Source organism: Salmo salar, chromosome ssa07 (genome assembly GCF_905237065.1).
Source record: "Salmo salar chromosome ssa07, Ssal_v3.1, whole genome shotgun sequence".
NCBI classification, from domain to species: domain Eukaryota; kingdom Metazoa; phylum Chordata; class Actinopteri; order Salmoniformes; family Salmonidae; genus Salmo; species Salmo salar.
Genome location: NC_059448.1, coordinates 36,868,108 through 36,882,204, shown reverse-complemented (window position 1 = coordinate 36,882,204; position 14,097 = coordinate 36,868,108). Strand labels below are relative to the sequence as shown.

The following is a 14,097-nucleotide window of genomic DNA, read 5'->3' as shown; positions in this document are numbered from 1 at the left end:
TGTCAGTAGAGACCCTACTAAGTATTTCCCACCCCACTTCAGCTGAGACAGGTAGAAAAGTTCGCTCTACACGCCAATATTTATCCCATGTACAATCTATTGCATTAGGGGCTATGGAGGAGGCGAAGTGAAAAGCCAGCAGCAGGCCGTGCGACACAGTTCCCCTTCAAATTAACCATATGAAAAAAAAGACATTGCATTTTCTTGTTGGCATAGTAAAAGTGGCTATTGATTCAAATTCTATATCTTTGAATGAGTTATCCACATTTAAATGTGGGCTTTTATTTTTAAGGTTTCCTCATTACCAGTACTAGAATATACATTACCAACAGCATACCACCCTGCATCCCACTGCTGGCTTGCCTCTGAAGCTGTAAGGCCAGTAGGAAGCACTCTTTCCTCTGGTCTAAAATATAAAAAATATCTCAATGCCCCAGGGCAGAGAATGGGGACATTGCCCTGTGTAGGGTGCCATCTTTCGGATGGGACATTAAACAAGTGTCCTGACTCTATGTGGTCACTGAAGATCCCATGGCACTTATCATAAGAGTAGGGGTATTAACCCCGGTGTCCTGGCTAAATTCCTAATCTGGCCCTTATACCATCATGGCTACCTAATCATCCCCAGCTTCCGATTGGCTCATTCATCTCCCATCCCCTTTAACTAGTCCCCAGGTTGTTGCTGTAAATGATAATGTGTTCTCTTCTCAATCAATTTACCTGGTAATAAAAGGGATAACTACTATAGTATAGAACCAGGACTACTTCAATGTAAGACAAAAGCTTTGTCAAAGAAACAAAATAGCCTAACGAAGGCTTAACAATGATGTTGGGGGTTAAAATCTTCCTAGAAGTCACGGAGGGACTTGTCAACAAGTCTCTCCTCCATTGATTAAAATGCAATATCTTTTGAATGAGTTATCCACATTTAAATGTTTTCAAATGCGGGCTTTTAGGTTTCTTCTTTACCATACAATCCTTACCAACACTAGCATAGACGTTACAGAAGGGGTAACCTTATAAAGTTATAAATATCTTTGATACGAAACTCCCGCCCCCCGTGTAGTGATGTGTTCGGTTTTGTTTCTTCAGGCTTACAGGATTTCCGCAGATCCTCTTCAGTGGCGCCATGATCACTTATGTTTTCTACACAATGAAACTCAAATAGGCTACTTTGATAAAATATAGCTATTTCATCAAATCTCACCAGCTGCTCTCAATCGCATATCACCATGAATGTAAGAACACAGAGCCAAATTGGACTGGATTTTTATGAATTGTTGCAAGAAACAAATCGAACAGCAATGAGAAGTGAACACCGAGACATCTACAACTCAGAGTTTCGAAACAGGTAAACTCCTCTTCATCGATGAGATGACTCTTGTCCAACTATTTGTTCAAACTTGGAGGAAAGACTTGTTGACAAGTCCCTTCGTGCACTCTCTGTGACTGGTAAGATTCTAACCCCTAACATTTCTCGAAATGTTCACCATCATTGTAAAAACCTAGTTTGGCTATTGTTTCTATAAGACCTTTTTTGGAACGTAAACCAAAACAATGAAATTAGAACACGCGGCCCCACTACATCCTGCAAGCTGCCCCAATAACTCAACATGTCAAGTGCATGTTACAAGAAGAAAAGTAAACAAAGTCTTATAAAGACGGAAAAACAGGTTTACATGTAGCCTATAGTCAGTGTATGGTGAATTCAGAGGCGGAACTAGCAGACCAGACACTTCAAAGGACGTGGCTACTTGGCCTGGATAGTGGCGAGAAGCAACGGGCCATGGGGAGGGGTGCAGTGGACACTAGCCTCATTGTAGGACAGGCAAACATGGTGGGACAAATTTTTCACAGGGGTGTTGGGGGAAAAAAATACACTTTTAAGCCACATTTTTATATTTAAATGCTTATAATTTCCGCAATTTAATAGGCTATTTTATTGCTCCACTCCTTTTCCCCAGACAAAATAAATAACATTTGGGGCGTCATTGTACTGCATGAAATACATAATTCTGCAGGAGTTCATTTCATATTAGGCTACATGTGAGATGTTATAGGCCTGACAGTTTCCAGATTTCAGTATGTATTCCATTTAACCCATCTCAAGTTCAAATTGATCATTTTGGCTCTCTCGTTTCAGCTCTCTCATTGGTTGGCAAAGTAAACATGTTATAATGCTAATTCTTAATCTTTCGTAATACTCCAAATAGGCATAGTAATAACGACAGTCTTTCAGTGTCATATTTAAGTAGGCATAGTAAAACTTAACGTTTATTTGTTCTGAACATACAGGATACTTTACATAGCACAATTAAATAGTAGCCATACTTTCAGTAATGGCAGTGTAGTACAATACAAGGAATACTTGTACAGTGGTGCAATAGAGACAAAAGTGGTGTGGGTGTAGAGATGTGCAAAGAGTCATCTTGTGACAAAAACATGGAGGGAATAGATACTTTAATTGTACATTGGCACATCTCTGTTCTTCATGCTTTTCCCAACATGCTGCAGTGCAGCACCCCTGGGTGGAGAGCAATTGTGGGGGGGGTTCAGTACCTTGCTCAAGGGCACAATGGCAAGAGATGGTACATGGGAGCCTTCCAGCTGCCAGTTCAGCTCCATACCCATTTTCTGGGCTTGAACCATTGTAGTCATGGCACTCCACTCAGTCATTGTTTCTGATGTAGCCTAGCCCAAGATCAGTGTTTCCTGGTCCTAGGGACCCAAAGAGGTGCACATTTTTGTTTTTTCTTAGCACTAGCCATCTGGTTCAAATGATCACCATATCAACATTTGACTATTTGCATCCGCTGTGTGGTGTTAGGACAAAACATGAGCACAATGTTTCTGAACAGGCCTCGAGACCATGCCAGGACCATCAGAAGGACCAGTCCCGACATTAGGTCCACTTAGTACAGAAACATCCATATAAGCGCCATCAGTCCGCACTGTAGGTCTACAAATCTGTCTTACAGCCTCTGCAAATGATACATCATTGCTGATTATATATCTCTGAGCCCCTCTCTGCATCTGGCATCCACCAAATGCTGCACTGTGTTCTCCCCCACAATTACAACACTTAACCTTCCCATTGCTTCCACATTCACTGTAATCAGTCCCATTCAAAACACTGCAGTGCATATGAGACACAGTCTCTAACATTGTAACTAAGGAATCCTATCTGTACTTTTCTCAGCAAAACCTCAAATCTCAGCATCACTGATAAGTGTAATGAACACGAGGGGAGACAGAGCTGGTTTCAAGCGCAGCAGGTGTTTATTGCAAAGGACCACAGGAGGAGGCAGGTAGCTGGGTCCAGGCAGAGGGTCATACACAGGGGGTCCAAAAGGGCAACAGTACAGGCAGGGAAAAGGCTAGTAACGTCATCCAGGAGATCAGGCAATAGGTAGATAACAGGAAATCCGATATGGGCAGGGAAAAGGCGTCGTTAGTGAGGCAGGCAAAAACTATCATACACGGGAAGAGTAAATCACGGGAAACCTGGCACTCTGAAAGTCGTGTCAAAACAAACACTACCTCAGTGATGGTGTGCAAAGAGCTGAACTAAATAGTGTGTGATAATGACATACAGGTGTGTGAACAGGTGATTAGAATTCAGGTGATTGGGATCTGGAGAGTGAGCTGCGTTCAGGGGATGTAGGTGTTTGAGAGTGAGCTGGAAAGTGGGTTGTGTTCAGGGGATCTACGTGTTTGAGAGTGTGAGTTGGAAGCAGACGTTGCAGTACGCCACCCCCGGGCGGCACTTGACGGCCTAGGAAGCGGAGCAAAGGGCCTCCCCCGGGGGCGTGGAGCTGTGCGGTCACGGTGGAAAGCCAGGATCAAGACTGGGTCGAGGATGTCCTGGGCATGGATCCAGGACCGTTCCCCTCCCAATCCACTAGGTAGTGGATGCGACCACCCAGGCACTTGGAGTCAAGGAGGGCTCGGATGGAATAAGCAGGTGCAACGCCGACGTCAAACGGAGGGGGTGCGCCACAGGAGGATGGAGAGGGCTGTACCTCACAGGCTTGAGAAGGGACACATGGAAGGATGAGGAGATCTGGTAATGAGGTAATGAGGATCTGGGAAACTGGGGATGGTAGGTGACAGGATTGATGCAGTGTGTTATTTTGAAGGGACCAATGAACTGGGGACGGAACTTTTTGCAGGGGTCATGAAGCCGGATGTCCCGGGTAGAGAGCCACACACGTTGCCCAGGGTGGAAGAGTGGAGTAGGTTGGCGACGCCGGTCAGTGAACCGTTTCTGGGAGAGGGAAGCTTGATGGAGGTGCTGATGTGCGGCCTCTCAAACCTGCTCGCTTGTCAAAAGCACTCATTGACGGCAGGCACAGTTCCAGGCTCTGTCTTCCATGGGAACACGGGGCTGGTTGGTATCCGAGGACACACTGAAAAGGAGTGAGATGGAGTGAGGAATGCACCAGGGAGTTCTGTGGGTATTCGGCCCAGGCTAGATAGCGACTCCACTCGTGTGGTTGGTGGGTGCAGTGTTGGCGAAGGTACTGCCCTATTTCCTGATTCAGGCGTTCCGTCTGCCCGTTGGTTTGGGGGACGGTATCTGGAGGATAGGTTGATGGAGACCCCCAGTCGGTCACAGAAGGCTTGCCACACCCTGGAGATGAACTGGGGTCCCCGATCCAAAAATGTCTTCCGAGATCCCATACAGACGAAACACCTGTTGGAACATGCACTCGGCCATTTCCATGGCATTAGATAGATGCGGAAGGGGTATGAGTCGGCACATCTTGGAGAACCGGTCCACTACAACAAATAGTCTTGAAGCCCGACGAGTCCTGCAGATCCGTGAGGAAGTCCATGGCGATGTGGGACCATGGTCTGTGTGGTGTAGGCTCGAGCTTACCGGTAGGTAGTTGGCGAGGGCTCTTTGCCCAAGCACAGACGGGACAGGAAAGAACGTAATCTCGGACGTCGGCGGTTAGGGATGACCACCAGAACTTGCGTGTCAGTAGCTCTGTGGTCCGGGTGATTCCGGGACGGCCAGAACTCAGCGGGTCTGATGGCCATACATGGAAGGAGTAAATTGTGGGGAACCCAGCGCTCTGAAAGACGTGTGTCACAAAGCAAACAATACCTCACAGTGATGGGGTGCAAAGAACTGAACTAAATAGTGTGTGATAATGACATACAGGTGTGTGAACAGGTGATTAGAATTCAGGTGATTGGGATCTGGAGAGTGAGCTGCGTTCAGGGGATCTAGGTGTTTGAGAGTGTGGGCTGGAAAGTGAGCTAGAAAGTGAGCTGCGTTTAGGGGATCTACGCGTTTGAGGGTGTGAGTTGGAAGCAGACGTTACAATAAGCTTTCACTTCTTTGGTCCTCTTTCCTACTGATCAACCTTTTGGCCTCAATCACTCTGCCTCTCTTCACATTTTCTTTAATATCATCTATGGACATAGATATTGGGACCCCAGTGATGACTCCCCTCAACCTAGCATAAGCACAAGGTACATGGCTTTTAATCTTCTTTCCATTTGCAGAACCTTTTCCATTTGCAGAATCTTCCCTTGCTGAGCCAGGCTACCACAATCTACCATTTTCAATTAACCGGGCTAGTTTAACTTCACCTATCGCTTCCTCTAAGGCATTAGTTAGTCAGATAGGGTGTAAATGAGGCCTTGTGGTCTCATCAAACACCATTACAACAGGTTAAGTGTTGGTCCCATGTTTCATGAGCTGAAAAAAAAATAAAAGAATCCCAGAAATGTTCCATATGCACAAAAAAAGGATCTCAAATGTGCACAAATTTGTCTACATCACTGTTAGTGAACATTTCTCTGCCAAGATAATCCATCCACCTGACAGATGTGGCATATCAAGAAGCTGATTTAAAAGCATGATCATTACACAGGTGGACAATAAAAGGCCACTTTATAATGTGCAGTTTTGTCACGCAACACAATGCCCAAGATGTCTCAAGTGTTGAGAGAGTGTGCAATTGGCATGCTGACTGTAGGAATGTACACCAGAGCTGTTGCCAGATAATCTAATGTTAATTTCTCTACCATACACTGCCTTCAAAGTTGTTTTAGAGAATTTGGCAGTACTTCCAACCGGCCTCACAACCGCAGACCATGTGTAACCACAACAGCCCAGGACCTCCACATCCGGTTTCTTCACCTACGGGATCGTCTGGGGTGGGGAGGTACTGATGAGCATTTATGTCTGCAATAAAGCCCTTTTGTGGGAAGAAAAACAAATTCTGATTGCCTGGGACTGGCTCCCCAGTGGGTGGGTCTCCCTGCCAAGTGGGTGGTGGCCTATGGCCTCCAAGGCCCACCCATGACTGCACCCCTGCCCAGTCATGTGAAATCCATAGATTAGGGCCTAATTAATTTATTTATGATTGGTAAGTGTAGATTGATTTCTTTATATGAACTGTAACTCAGTAGAATCTTTGAAATTGTTGCATGTTGCGTTTATATTTTTGTTAAGTATACATCTAAAATCAAATCAAATCACATTTTATTTGTCACATGTGCCGAATACAACAGGTATCTTACAGTGAAATATTACTTACAAGCCCTTAACCAGCAATGCAGTTTTAAGAAAATACCTAAAAAAGTAAGAAATAAAAGTAACAAATCATTAAAGAGCAGCAGCAAAATAACAATAGCGAGGATATATACAGGGGGCACCGGTTAGTCAAGGTAATTGAGGTAATATGTACATGTAGGTAGAGTTATTAAAGTGACTATGCATAGATAATAAGAGAGAGCAGCAGCAGCGTTCCGGGGGGGGGGGGGGGGGACAATGCTAATAGTCTGGGTAGCCATTATAGTAGATGTTCAGGAGTCTTATGGCTTGGGGGTAGAAGCTGTTTAGGAGCCACTTGGACCTAGACTTGGCGCTACGGTACCGCTTGCCGTGCAATAGCAGAGAGAACAGTCTATGACTCGGGTGGCTGGAGTCTTTGACATTTTTTTAGGGCCTTACTCTGACACCACCTGGTGTAGAGGTCCTGGATGGCAGGAAGCCCTCATGATGTACTGGGCCGTACGCACTACCTCTGTAGTGCCTTGCAGGTTCTACTCTTTTTGGCCATATGCTGGTGTTTTGTGATGGAAAACTGAGCGGGTTGAGTATAACACGTCAACTCTGTTACTCATAAAACATTTTATGGGTGAAGCTTGCATTCAATTGCCACTCTCGGTTGCTCACAAATAGCTTCCATTCCCCATGTCACAAGGGAATCTATGGTTTATGTAGTCAACCGGTCAACCCTGTTACTTTATTTGGCACTTATACAACGGGTGGGTCTAATCCTGAATGGTGATTGTTTAAAACCGAATTCCAGCCGGTGTCTATTCCACAAGTTACAACCGGCTAAATCTATGACGTTAAAATGCTATTTACTCTGTTCCATCTGACTGCGCAATCCACTGTCTCATCAGCCCAGCTAGGCACTTTATAAACTTGATCTCCGCTATAAAGATCTAGACATTATTTTACATTTCTTTTAGACTAACATTTTGTTTTGAACAGCGGAGATTTGTATAAACCTTGCTGTCTGTCTGGCCGACATTTGCAACATTGTTTCAATATTCAAATTCGACCTCCAGCTGTCCCATAGTAGTCTAGTGGGAGGCTTCTCTCGGGCCTAACACCCATGCCGATATATCCTCTAAACACTTGCTTCTCTGGCATTATCACTTAATTATGAGCACTTACTAAAGTCTTTAAAAAGAATTACTTCTTGAGATGTGAAAGAGTTTATCTTTTTTTATTCAAAGTTTTAAGTTCTTGTTTTTCAGTCAACAAAGAAAACACAATACACATTCACAGATGTGGCAGACATAAATAATATAATAAAAAATAAAATGAAACAAACAACAAATTTGCAGCAGCATTATCAGTGATCATGTTAGATATTTCCAGCTTTAGCTGAGATAACGAGAACATCATTCATTTTATAGCCCCTTACACATCATGTATACAGACACATTTCCTTAATCACCACATTCACTCTGTCCAGTTTGAAATATAGTTGAGTAGTGGAGACCGACCCTGGGTTGTCTCTTGCGGAGGTCATAATTTAGCTTTTCAAGAGGAAGAAAGTCAACAATCTGGTCAATCCACATTTTAAACGTAGGAGAGGAATCTGAAGCCCGCATTAGGAGAATACATTTGAAAACATGTTTTTTACAAAGTTGAACATGTACTCTTTATGACAGAAGGTTAAAATTAGTTGAAATTCCCCCCAAAATTGACCAAGTTACACTTCTCAAAAGGCACAGAATTGGTAGAACAGCCCGTTTGTATTTGGACGTGACTGGTCTGAATGGATGGGGGGAGTTCATGAACACTTCTGAATTTTAACCTCTCTCTTTCTTAGGGATGGAGTGAGAGACCCTAACTTCATTAAAATCCTCTACGCTCTCAAGCTATCCAATAATGCCAAAGTCTATTCAGGAGTGGTGAACTTCAAACCAAAGGTAGGCCTACAACACTAGCCTGGTACAGAGTTATATGAACATATGGCCCTGGCCTGGTTGCTTTAGACAGGGTGTTGGTAGGCCAACTTAACTAAACAGTGTGCCAGGGGGATTCCAGGGTGTACAGCACCACTTTATGGTGTTGCCAGTTAGGTTTAGCAGAGCCCCACACATACACACACTGTGGTCCATTGTGTCTGATGGTCACATGTTAACTACTAACTCATAAGGGTCATTGGGTTACTGTTGTGTTCCTCAACCCGTTCACAAGTTGTGCGTGTGTCCCGGTTCAAGTCCGGGTTCATGATCAGCCCACATCCTCCCACACCCTCTCCAGCTCAGCTTTTACAACCTGTACCAACCTGGCAATCGATACCAACCGCATTCTGGCGTGTGTGTTTCCGTATGTTACAAAGTCAACATTGCCAAACTGAAATAAAAAAGAAGACCGACGTCCAAATGACTCTGCTCTGATAGCAGATATAGTCGTGGCACTAGACTAAAGAGGCGGAAGGTTGAATTTGACACCTGAGTGTGTTGGTCTGCAGGTGAGGGAGTTCTGTCAGGACCAGTGGCAAGGACCCCGAGGAAAAGGGTGTGGCCAGAAGCAGCAGGGGGTGTCTAGCTCTTTTCCTGTTCAGAATGGAGGACAGGTTAATGGTGTGGGGCAGAAGAATGGTGTGTGTGTGAGTGGAGGGTGTGTGGCGCCCTCACCTGGCCCAGCCCAGACATCACACACCCCCAGGAGAGACTGGAGAATTCCATCCTCAGGAAGTTCAACTCTGACAGGTGATTGGTCCAGACATGGAGCTGTTTGTTTTTACCTTTATTCTTCATTCGTCAGGTCCTTATGGATCCTCGGTAGCCCAATCCCAAATTCCCTATGGACTGACAGGATTTGATAGATATAGGCAATATGGTTAAACTTCCACCTAGCCTTTCAGTGAGCAAGTGGAGCTATTATCATATTGCTCACATTTTTCAAATCCTCTCCGATCTCGACAAGTGCATAGGGTCTAGGGGTCTATTTGGGATTGGACCTCTGTGTAATGTGACTAACCTAACCCCTGACCCCTACCCCGTCAGAGCTAAGTTGATCTCAGACCGTGGCGGTGTAAGCATCACTTCTGACCACCTTGTTGTTGATGGCCTGATCAAGTTCACTCTGGAGAGTGAGACAGAGGTAAGACCAGAACTTTAACCCTGACTCTGTCTGACCCTAATGCTGCGTTCATAACATCTCGTAAATTCGTAAATACCAGCATACGACTGGGAAAAATCCACTTGAACGCTTGAACTGGTAATTACTAGTGGGAAACTCGTCTATCATTTCGGAACTCTGACTTCTCCTACATGCTTAACTCTGAAGTCACATACTAAGTAAACAACCTCAATAACAGCATTTTCGGCAGTTAAATGCAACAACAAAACCTTATTTATAAAAAAAACGATCTTTTCATGTTTTTTGAACACTAATTAGTTTGCCTGCATAATATGTGTACTTTTAGTTTATGTTTGTCTCAGCAGCCAATTGGCGTTCTCGACGAGTTCAAAGCACGTGAATGCACAGAACGCAGACAACTCGTTTCTCCCAGTTTACAAGTAATATTTTACGAGTTTCCCACTTGCTGTGAACGCAGCATTACCCTAGCATTGTTTAAATTGGGGACACAGGGGGGAACGCCCAGCACCCAACATCAGAGTTTTTCCTCACAAAGCCGACATAGAATTTATACTGGTGCGTTAATTAAGGATAGGTGTCCCTAAACATTTAGGTACATATAAGTGTCTTATATCGTCTGAAAGCTTAAATTCTTGTTAATCTAACTGCACTGTCCGATTTACAGTAGCTATTACAGTGAAAACATGCCATGCGATTGTTTGAAAACAGCGCCCCACATCAAAATATAAATATCCACTGGCACAGGTTTCATACATTCACAAATGACGATTAATTCACTTACTTTTTGAAAATCTTCCTCCGATTTGTCATCCAAAGGATCACAGCTATTACGTGTAGTGTCGTTTTGCTAGATAATATCATTCTTTATATCCCAAAAAAGTCTGTTTATTTGCCACCATCGATTAGATTAATCCACTCGTTCAACATGCAGAGAAAGGAATCCGAAAATCTACCTTCTAAACTTTGTTTCAACAAGTCAAAATATGTTTCCATTTACTCCTCAGATACCCTAAAATGTAATCAAACTATAATATTTCTTACGGAAAGAAGTATGTTCAATAGGAAACCGATTTTAGCAGGTGCGTACTGTCTTCATGGCACGCTCAAACATGAATTTCCAAGACTGTGTCTGTACTAAAACTGATATTTCTTATTCATTTCTGAAGTTACAAGCCTCAAACCTTGAACATAAATTGCTGTGGAAGCCATAGGAATTGCATTCAGGGAGCTAATTTTCAATATGACCTTTTACTTGCATTTCTAAGAGGATGGTCTCTCTCAAAGAAATAATTCTGGTTGGTTTTTATTTGGATTTTCTCCTACCATATCTATTGTGTTGTATTCTCCTACATTATTTTAACATTTCTACAAACGTCAAAGTGTTTCCTTTCCAATGGTACCAATTATATGCATATCCTGGCTTCAGGGCCTGAGCTACAGGCAGTTTACTTTGGGCACTTCACTCAGGCGGAAATGGAGAAAAAAGGGGCCTAGCCCTAAGAAGTTTTGAATGGTCAGATGCGGCACATGCAAATCTAAAGTGATAGCAGGCGACAAGATGTGGGAGAATGGGAATAAAAGGCGTCAGACTGCTCTGAACTCTAATTCACAAATAAGAGACAGTAGTTAGTTGTCCCACATCTGTAAATCTACTTTTACCCTAACTCTAAGACCAGTCCTGTGACAAAATAGTAGCTGTTTTCTTTCAATGACTTTACAGGAGAAACGAACAAACTCCTCCCCTCCCGCGCGCTCTCTCTCAGTACATGCTGGGAGTTTTTTTGGAGTCTGAGTGTTTGGTGTGGAGTTAGATTCCCTGTGTTTTCTTTTTTGTTTCATTTTCTTGGTGGTTTTCATTTTTCTAGGCATGATTAAGGTTATCATTACTTAAATGTTTTGTGGTAGAACTAGGTATATTTCATGTCTGGTTGGAATTTTTTTCGCTTTAGTGGCAATGGCTACCCACATGGGGACGCTGTCCCTGTCACTTCGGCTATTGTCACTGTGGAGGAGTTTCCGGTCGCCGTAGGAGAGAAAGTAGGCTATGAAAATGTTGCTTATGCGTCGCAGATGAATAAAGCGGTGGTGGTTTTTCTGAAAGAAGAGAGTCTAGTTGATCGGATGCTTGAGCATGGCGTACTTCTTAAAGGTATGTTTATTCAAGTTATGCCGCTTTTTTCTCCATCAACAAGGGTAACGATTTCGGATGTGCCGCCGTTTATTCCCAATGAGCTATTGGAGCGCGAGTTATTGCGGTTCAATTAAGATTGTCCCGTTGGGTTGCAAACACCCGGCGTTGAAACAGGTTATGTTGTTTCGGCGACAGGTGTTTATGTTTTTGGACTCACCGGAACAGACTTTGGAGGTATCGTTTAAAGTCAAGTATGACAACAGACTGTATATGGCTTATGCTAGTATGGATAGTCAACAGTGTTTTGAGTGTGGGGATGTTGGCCATAAGCGACATACTGAAAAGGAAGAAGGCGAGGGAGGGGCGCAGGTGGTCCTCGTAACACCTGGGCCCACTGAGGTAGGGATAGGTGGGCCGACAGTGGTAGAGCAGCCACAAGCACCTGTTGCTGAGTAACAAGCTGTCTGTGTTGAGGGTATGGAGTTGCAGCTTGTACCAGAGGGAAATATAGCGTTTGATGTGCAGCAGAAAAATATTGTTGTAGGAGGTAAGAATGGATCTGGGGAGCCAATTCCCCAGACTGGAGAGGAGATGCCTGGGTACGAGTGATGGGGTGCAAGTGGGGAGTTTTGAGAGTGATGTGGCAGAGGAGGGGTCTGTGGCCTCAGTTGAGGAGGATCAGTATGATACGGTATCATCTGGTGACGACTCAATTTACAATCTAGAGGAGGTAAATTGGTTCCTGGATCAGACTTTTGGGAAATCTGTCAAATTGGCAGATTTTTTTTTTATGTTGATACGTTTGTGGGGTCACCTGTGGTGTTATAGAAGACGGTGGGGTTAGATCAGTTGTGTGAAGAAGCATTTCCGCTTGAGGAAATTTGTTACTGCTGTCACGGCAGCAAAAGGTAGTGAGAAACGTGGTAAGGTTAAGAGAAAATGAAAACAATATGATGATCATACCTCATAGGGTATTTTTCTCTCTGTCTGGGTTCTCTGTGGTTTCAGCAGATTTTCCTTTCTCCTTTCTATATGGCAATCATTTGCAAGGATCCTCAATCAACGTAGACAAACTGAGCGTGATATATAATCGTATAGTACATAGCAAACTCACTTGGGTTATCATGGCTTTGAGGTGAGCCTTGCAGTTCGTTTTCAAAGTGAGTGACAGAAGCAAAACGGCCACCCTTTACCGAGATGTTCTCGGCATGAAGATTTTGTGTCACAAAGAGTTTGAAGAGGGATGTAAAAGAAACATGTAACGGCCCTTATGATGGAAACTGGAGCAAGACAATGGTCAGCTTTGGGCCAGAGGATGGTAACTTTGTGGCTGAACTGATCTACGATTATGGAGTGGGAGAATATTGCCTAGGCAACTACTTCCTGGGTCTGACTCGACAGTCTAGCCAGGCTGTCAGCAATGCTAAGTAGCTTGGTTGGCTCCTCACTGAGGTTGGAAAGGCCCTCTATCTGGCTGAGGCACCAGGAGGTTATCGCTTCTACCTGGTGGACAAAGAACAGCCTCCCAATGATCCTGTACAGAAGGTGTGTCTAGCAGGGTCTGACATGCAGGAATCAATACACTACTGGTCCTCCCTTTTGGGGATGAAGGAGAAAGAGAGATATGAAGAGAAGAAGACTGTGCTGATGGGATTTGCATACACTCAGTGTAAACTAGAGCTTCAGAACATTGTTGAGATAGTAGATCATGGGACAGCCTTTGGACGTATAGCATTCTCCTGTCCACGTGAACAATTGGCAGATCTTGAAGCACTGATGACAAAAGGAAACCCAAAAAATTAATTAGCCTGGACACCCCTGGGAAGGTTACAGTAGAAGTGGTCATTTGGGCTGATCCAGATGCCCATGATATCTGCTTTGTTGTTTGAGTGTTCATTGTGCTGTGGGTAGGGTTGCAAAGGGTCTGAAACGTTCCAGGAAATTTTCCATGGGAAGTTAAGAATTTGGGGAATTTTGCTTAAATTCATCAAAAAAGTTACCTTATAACAGTGAACCTTTTTTTGTGGGATACACATAAGGCAATTCTAGGTCTTGTGGCATATTTTGATTACACTATTCCCAATTCAATGGAATTGTAACCCTCTGCATGCACAGTGCATTCTTCCATCACATGTACAGCTGATTCTCAAGATCTTGCACACTAATGAGATGCCATTGAGCCCACACTACTACACTGTCTGAGCCAAGGATGACATGCTTTCTGGTAAGTTTTGATTACAATACTGGGTGGGGTGAATATATGTTATATGACATACATTATTTTTTTGTTAACTAGTAAATAGTAGCCTAC

General features: G+C 43.9%; 1 pseudogene; it reads left to right on the top strand.

Annotated features, from left to right (window-relative positions):
- The first annotated feature begins 1,102 nt into the window (after nt 1-1,102).
- On the top strand, nt 1,103-13,733 carry LOC106609161 (glyoxalase domain-containing protein 4-like; annotated as a pseudogene).
- The last annotated feature ends 364 nt before the right edge of the window (nt 13,734-14,097 follow it).